Source organism: Limulus polyphemus, unplaced genomic scaffold (genome assembly GCF_000517525.1).
Source record: "Limulus polyphemus unplaced genomic scaffold, Limulus_polyphemus-2.1.2 Scaffold851, whole genome shotgun sequence".
In the NCBI taxonomy this organism is placed as follows: domain Eukaryota; kingdom Metazoa; phylum Arthropoda; class Merostomata; order Xiphosura; family Limulidae; genus Limulus; species Limulus polyphemus.
Window position 1 is genome coordinate 130,471 of NW_013666461.1, and position 8,149 is coordinate 138,619.

The following is an 8,149-nucleotide window of genomic DNA, read 5'->3' on the forward strand; positions in this document are numbered from 1 at the left end:
ATATATATACGTTTTCAACATCCCTGTGTTTATTATTACTATATATATACGTTTTCAACATCTCTGTGGTTATTGTTATTATTATATATACGTTTTCAACATCCCTGTGTTTATTATTACTATATATATACGTTTTCAACATCTCTGTGGTTATTGTTATTATTATATATCCCTTTTCAACATCCCTGTGTTTATTATTACTATATATATACGTTTTCAACATCTCTGTGGTTATTATTATTATATATACCTTTACAACATCTCTAGCTTGAGTATTTGTTACATATGACTATTATGCCTCTCTAACTTTATTGTTTATTCTATATATATTTTAAACCTCTCATTCTTCAGTACTTATTTTATGTACTATTTACACCTCTCCGTATTTATCATATATACCTTTTAAACACCTCTGGCATTTGTTTCTATTTTATACACCCTTTATATCTCCGTGTCTATATTACAAGTACCTTTTAATACCTCTTTGTTTTTAGTATTTTTACACATGGTTTAAAACCATTTGTCTCTAATGCTTCTTTTACATATTTCTTATAGTTCTCTGCATTCATTATATGTACCTTTTCAACTACTCTGTTTTTAATTTATCCTCTGTATATACCTTTTATCACCTTTCCGTCTTTATCATGTAGTATGTGTATCTTTTATTCTTCCCTGTCTTTATTGTTAATAATATATACTTTTATACCTTTTTGTGTTAAACAATTATTTTATATACCTTTTACACCTCTGTGTCTTTGTTGTTCATTATTATGTGTTATTTATTATAGAAAACTTTTAAACTTCTCGGTGTTTAGTGGCCTGGTGATTAGGGTGGTCGATTCACACTCTGCAGACCGCAGGTTCGAATTCCATCACCGAACTAGCTCACCATTTTAGCTGTGGGAGCGTTATAATGTGACCGTCAATCTCACTTTCCGCTGGTAAAGTGTAGCCCAAGAGCTGTTAGGGAATAGTGTTGACTAACTTTCTTTCCACTTGTCTATCACTTGTTAAATTATAGATTACTAGAACAGATAGCCCGCGAGGAGCTATGCGTAAATTCAACAAAAAATAAATAAAAAATAAACAAACACAAAGATATATAGAAAATATACGTAATAAATACTAAAGGGTACAAATATTAAAGACTCAGAGGTTTCCGATATATATATATAAATACTAAGAACGGACAGGTTTAAAAGGTATGTGTATAATAAGTAACAAAGACAGAAAGGTATAGAATATGTAAAGGAAATACTAAAGACAAAGATATATAGAAAATATACGTTATAAATAGTAAAGACAAAGATATATATTTTTTAACCTCTGTGTCTTTAATATTTGTACTTTTTTAACCTCTGTGTCTTTAATATTTGTACCTTTTTTAACCTTTGTGTCTTTAATATTTGTACATTTTTAACCTCTGTGTCTTTAATATTTGTACATTTTTTAACCTCTGTGTCTTTAATATTTGTACATTTTTAACCTCTGTGTCTTTAATATTTGTACCTTTTAACCTCTGTGTCTTTAATATTTGTACATTTTTAACCTCTGTGTCTTTAATATTTATTACATCTATCTGCTATACCTCTTTGCCTTTAATATTCTTTTTATATATAACTTATATTCTCTACCTTTAGTATTTAATGTATATAACTTTTAAACATGTTTATTAATTTGTTTTAATTTTATCTACCTTTTTATCCCGTTCTCTTTGTTATTTATTACATTTAAATTTTATAACTCTCTGTCTTTAGCATTTATTGTACATATACATATACCTTTTAAACCTATCTATTTTTATATTTACTATATGTAGCTTTTGTACCTATCTGTTTTAATTATTTATTGTATGCATTTTCCTATTTCAGTTCTTCACGAGTCTAGCTATTTTTAGCTATTTTATATTTCCATTTTTCTCTTTTCATTGTTTAACTGTGTCCTTGCACCCATCTATATTTTCCATTCTAATTTTACTTCTTTTCCATCTCTTTGTTTTTAAGCCTTTCTTGAGCACAGTATCTGTTTATCTTTGCTGTCCTAATCACTTATTTTTATTTTTGTCAACTTCTCCAATCTGTTTGCCTCCCTTATATATTTCTGTGTTTGCCACCTATTTATCTTGTCATATCTCTCATTAGTCTTTTTCACTCACTTTATTTTTCTGTCTGCCTTCTCCTCTTTCTCTTTACCGTTTTCTTATCTTATGCTTATCATTTTTAATATCTGTACACATCATTCTTTCATTCCTTGTCTGTCTCTATATGTGTCAAAGTTACGTATATATATATATTTATGCGCCCACTCTTCTTCTGTTATTTCTTTCTCTATTCTGTCCATCTGGTCTTTATCCATTTATGTCTATAGATGTATAAATGGATATTTTCATATCTTCTGTCTAACTGAAACTAATGAAAGCTAATATTGCTTGAAATTATAGTTTTCAGTTGATTAAATTATCTTTTTTAAACAAACTCACGCTAATTCTTATGAATAATGGTTTTAACTACGTAAAAAAATTGATTTGTTTAGCTTTTAGCTTTTTATTTCACAGATTTGTGTATTCAATCATATCATAAATGAAACTGACGCCATGCATTACATAGAGTTGAGTACATTATATTAAAACAATTTTGAAAATGCAAATCATTAAGCGACATGACAATTACGGCTAATATAAAGCTGCAGTGGAATGAAATGTATCAGATCTACATTTTAGCATTGTTTATCGTTCGTAAGTAGTGCGATGCCACCGATAATTGACCTTTTTTAGGAAATGTATGTAACAGTCATTTCCGGCAAAAAAGTATTCATACACTAATATGATAAGGATGTGTTTATATCGTGGACCTAGAATTTCCAGCACAGGAATATCCTTTGTATTTAATAGCATTGGGAGACAAAGGAGTGCCAATTAACTTGGGGCACCTGGACCATCTAGAAAGAGACCTGAAACAAGTCATACCCTAGCCATGTTAAGAAAGGTGCGGCGTTTTATAACAAAGGTCAGTGACATGAGTCATCTACGTGACTGAAGCAGTAGTTGTCAACATAATAAAGAATGGTATCCGTCTGGAAAAGCGACAGAAGTCACATGTATAAGAGCTGCTTCCATTCAACCGTCACATATCTCAAAACAGTTGGAGAATGAAAACGAGTATTTAAGCTATTCCACACAAAGACGTACTGTGCAAGTGTTTGATGTAGATCCTAAGGGTTCTATGCGATTATACTGCTGAAATTGGTGCTGGCAAACCGTCGTTCTCGTGCATTAGATGCCTTATTAAAAATATTCAAAGACTAATACTGTGCTTTTTACATGACAACCTTACGATGGAGCAATTTGCAATGGAAAATACGTTGCAGTGGTTTGTCAAAATTCACAGCCGTCACATATTGCATGACCGACCGTGGCGACTTGGTCTGTATAGACGTAAGAAGGCTCCAAAATAGTTTTTATAAAACACACTCAACCCCATTTTCATTCAGTTTGGTAAAATGGGGTACAAAAGCAACGTTTTGTTTTTACCATTAATATACTACTTGCATGGTTAAAAAAATATTCGTTGCAGCTTTTTCAAAACTGATCTTACTAAAAATGGGTTTTAATGCAAATACAAAACATAAAAGAAGAAATTTAGCCTCATTTCTCGTGTAATACGCTAGTGAGTCTAAGTACTCCTCTCGTTAAATGTGCGATTTGATGTCTGCCTGGATATCTTCTTGCGCGTGAATATTTATGAGGAATTATTCTTCCTGTGAGAAGTTACGTAAAGAAAATCGAACATTTGGTGCCATGGATTAAAACGAAATTTCGTTTCTCCTCAACACAGACAGTCATCATTTTCTTTTCAGTGTAAAAAATACATGAAGTTGTGAAATCTTACGAAACTCACGTTTTGAATAATCTATTCCCTCTTTATATTTCTCTTTGAATGTTAGGTTACCAACATAATAATAGAAAAAGAAACAAGAAACACTTACTATACAGAGATTGAGTATGTTATATAAAAACGATTTTGGAGTCTCACCACGTAGATATAGTCCATGTCGCCACGTTTGGTCATGCTGTATCCAACGGCCGTAGTTTCATACAAAATGCACCGTCGTAAAGCATACCACACCTCACTGCTGACTTTCCATAATCCATCTAATGTATGAGTTCGTTCATTTTCCGGCACCCGTTTAAACAGTCCGATCGCGAAAAATACATAGGTAAGTTCACAGATATGTTTTTTGTAGTTTTTATACATTTCGTACCATCGCGACTTTATATGAGCTGTGGTCGTCACATGACTTACTGATTTGTATATTCAAATTGTACTCAACCCTTTGTATATTTTCTATGTGTGTTTGGTGGCTACTGTTTTGGCACAATTTTTAAGAATTATTGGCATATTTCCTTCAAAGTTATATAAGTGCGACTAGTCCCTGTTTCAATAACTATTTATTATGTAATGATTTTAGCGTTGTATTCATTTTAATTGTACATATAAATTTATTACACAAATGTTATTTCAAATTATTTTAGTTGTATATATATAGTGTTTTTGCTGGTTGTAAATATTGAATAACCTAGGTTTTTCAAGAGCATAGAATTGAAAATTTATTACTAAAAACTTCCCAATTTATCGTAAAGAAAACACAATTTTGGGAGGAATTTGGAAGGTGACATGAATGTATAAAGTCAACATCTTATTACATAGGAAATACAATTCATTAGGTTCACTTGGAATGAACGATTTATGACAGTATCTCAAAAGCAGATTTATTTAAATGTTGAATATTTAAACTTAAAAGCTTCCTGAGAAATAGTTACAACTTAATTGGTTAACGAAGGCTCTTTCGAAGTTACGGTTTCGATGTTTTCGGCTCTCTTTGAGATTTTGGAGACAGCAATTCATTAAGTCAGAGCTAGAATTATTAGGTTCTTTATTAATTTGTAAAAAAAATATATTTTTTGTAGATTTGAAGTCAGTATTCACTAAATGAAGGACATTTACGATCATTTCGATTCACTTTAACATAAAAATGTAAATGTATGATATCACGATTTGATTTGATTTTCTGATAATGAGTGCCGCTATTCTTTTAAAGTTGTGTGTAATATACATTTATATGTTGCAGAACGAATTATTTAACATCTATACGTCTACGGAGTTTCTCGGTGGGTCAGCGGAAAGCTTAAAGACTTAAACTGCTAAAATCTGAGGTTCGATTCTTCACGGTGGATAGAACGCAGATAGCCTATTTTGAAGCTTTGCGCTCAGAAAACAACAACTAAGATTTTATGTACGATAATGAATAATTACTTGTAGGTTTAGGAATTTCTAACTTGTAAAGGACTCTTTTTGGGGGGCTGGCATGGCCAGGTGGTTAGGGCGCTAGATTGCAATCTGCGGGTTTTATCGCGGTTCCACCAAATATGATCGCTCCTTCAGCCGTGAAGGAGTTATAATGTGACGGTCAATCCCACTATTCATTGATAAAAGAGTAGCCCAAGATTTGGCTGTTGGTGGTGGGTAGCTATCTTCCCTCTAGTCTTTCACTGTTAAATTAGGGATGGCTAGCGCAGATAGCCCTCGTGTAGCTTTGCGCGAAATACAAAACAAACCAAACACTTTTTTTTTTCAATATTTTTGGTATCTTCTAAAACCTTCCCGAACTTTCTGTAATTCAATCTTCTGTCTTCGTTGACTCTGTGATTCATTCTGTAACTTTTATTTGGTTAGTAAACATTCTTTTTATTCAGAAACAAAAATGCTCTCTGGAATTGCTCTTTGCAGCGTAACAAATGAAAGGTTTATAAACATTCCAATTTACATAATTTAATATATAATAACTGATTTTTCTACACATTCATTCATAATAGTTCTGATCAGTTGCCATCAACAATTTTGACACTCATTATCTTAAGAAAATAACGATGGTCTTAAGATATAATAATATACAGACCATTTTAGCTCAATATCTTTATTTACAGTGCTCAATGACAGTAATGACGTAAGCACGGTTGGCTTTAAAATTGACTTGAGCTGATTATTCATGACGAAGGCGTACGTTTGGTATTCCTTATCATAGTGAAACAATGTTAGTCTTTTTCCACTACATTAAACGTAAAACATATAATCATGATGAAACGTGAATTTTATTTTATATACTTGTAATTCAGCATTCTCAGCTTTCCACCGTTACGTTGTACAAGGAAGATTGTTGCTGTCACTTGTGAGAAGGATTCCATAGGTTTAATATTTGTGTAATTTTTCTAAAAGTGTTTTAATCTCGGGATTACGTGTACAGAACAAATATGACCACTACAGCTGGTTGACAGGCACAGCACGACTTTAAAGTATTGTTTTATGTGTCCACGTCCAGGTTCACTCAACAAAGGCCTAGTTATGTGTATGAAAAAAAGGGCTTTTACGAAAATTGTTCGCTGTAAAAAATTACTGTAGATTGAACCAATTCATTGTTATGAAATGTTTCAGAAGAAACCTTTTTCAAAAGTCAAACTATAAGGAATGAGACGGTTTCAGAAAAGTTATACAACGTAATCATTGTTAATCACGATCAAACATTTCCATTGTTTCTGTCATCGTTTATATAATGACATTTTTAGTACAAATGCGAATCTTTGGACGTGATAAATAAGTTTTAAAAATAATAAAAGAGCGCAATTTCTAACATAAGTAATTTATGATACTAGGCTTTTCCGTAATTGATATGTTTACAGGGCTTTTGGAAATTTTCCAGTGCGCATGCTATCTTTTTTTTCTCTCAAAAAACTAACAGCGATATGTGTAATTTCTTCACGTTTTATTGTCTAATATTGTGCGGGTTGTGTAAAGGTTAAACTGATTGAGTAAAAATGTTGTAATTTTCTGTTGTCTAATTAATACTCATCCAGAACTTATATATACTTTGCCTTTAGAAGCACATAAACGATGTTGTTACTGTTCTTTTAGTTCGAAGCTAAACATGAGCTCTATCCACCGCCTGGAATCGAACCCCGGAGTTTAAGGTTCTAATTCCTTAAAGTTACGACTGACCCACGGGGTGACCACGGAGACGAAGCCATCCGAGAAAGTTAATTTCATGACCGACTTTTAATTCGTCATATTATCGTCAAACTTTAAAATATGATAGTCAATTTCTGGTTTACTGTGCACTTTTCTCGAGACATTTTTGAAATGATTTAAAACCAAGCAATAATGAGACCGTCCAAGAGAGTTGGTTTCACGATATACATTTTAATTCGTCACATTTTCGTCATACTTTAACATACGGTTACAAGAAATAGACAATATCTGGTTTAAAACAGACTTTTCTCAGAGTAATCTTTGAAATGACTGACAACCAAGCAGCTATTTTAAATGTTTTGCCTAGAATTCACGAAAAGTTGGATCAAAGCAATGTGAAGCACTGGTCAAAAGATAACTTGTAAGAAAAAGGAATTCAATGTTTTATTATCGAATTTTGAGTTTTTATCAATAATATATTATATACATTAAGCTGAAGTGTGCGATGTGGATGTTTTTACAACTAAATAAATGTGCTAAATAATATAGTACTACATACATCATGTTTTCATTTGGCAAGTTATACTAAAAAGCGTGTTCTGTTACTTTAGAAACCTTATTCAGTGTGTTTGCTGCTAGAGTTCTTCAAGATGTTGAATTAGTTGAGATTTGGCATCTCTGAATAAACGAAATAATATTTTGTCACAATAATTGCTTAAAAACAAGACGTACATGTGAAGCACTGATAGACAAAATCTGTATGTTAAACAGTTGACACTGGTATTATGCAGTGGAACCAACATTTAACATTGCCGTAACTATTATTATACTGCTATTTTTGTTTGAAAATACTTCTATCACTATCTTTTTAGGGCCCGGCATGGCCAGGTGGTTAGGGCAATCTGCGGGTCGCCGGTTCGAATCCCCGTCACTCATTTTTTTGAGACTGTTTTTGACTTTGAAATCCTCATCTTCCAAACACCAAATACGCATACATGTAGCTCATGTTGACATGTTCAAAATCAGTTAACGTAGTGATTTCCTTTCGGGTTTTACTTTAGTCAGTATTTCGACTCGGGCCCGGCATGGCCAGGTGGTTAGGGCAATCTGCGGGTCGCCGGTTCGAATCC

At 32.4% G+C, this 8,149-nt stretch overlaps 1 protein-coding gene across 3 annotated transcripts in view; it reads left to right on the forward strand.

The window, feature by feature from the left end:
• The window catches only part of LOC106460869 (thyrotropin-releasing hormone receptor-like), a 25,129-nt gene that overhangs the window by 15,640 nt on the left and 1,340 nt on the right, over nt 1–8,149 (forward strand). The window lies entirely within an intron of this gene.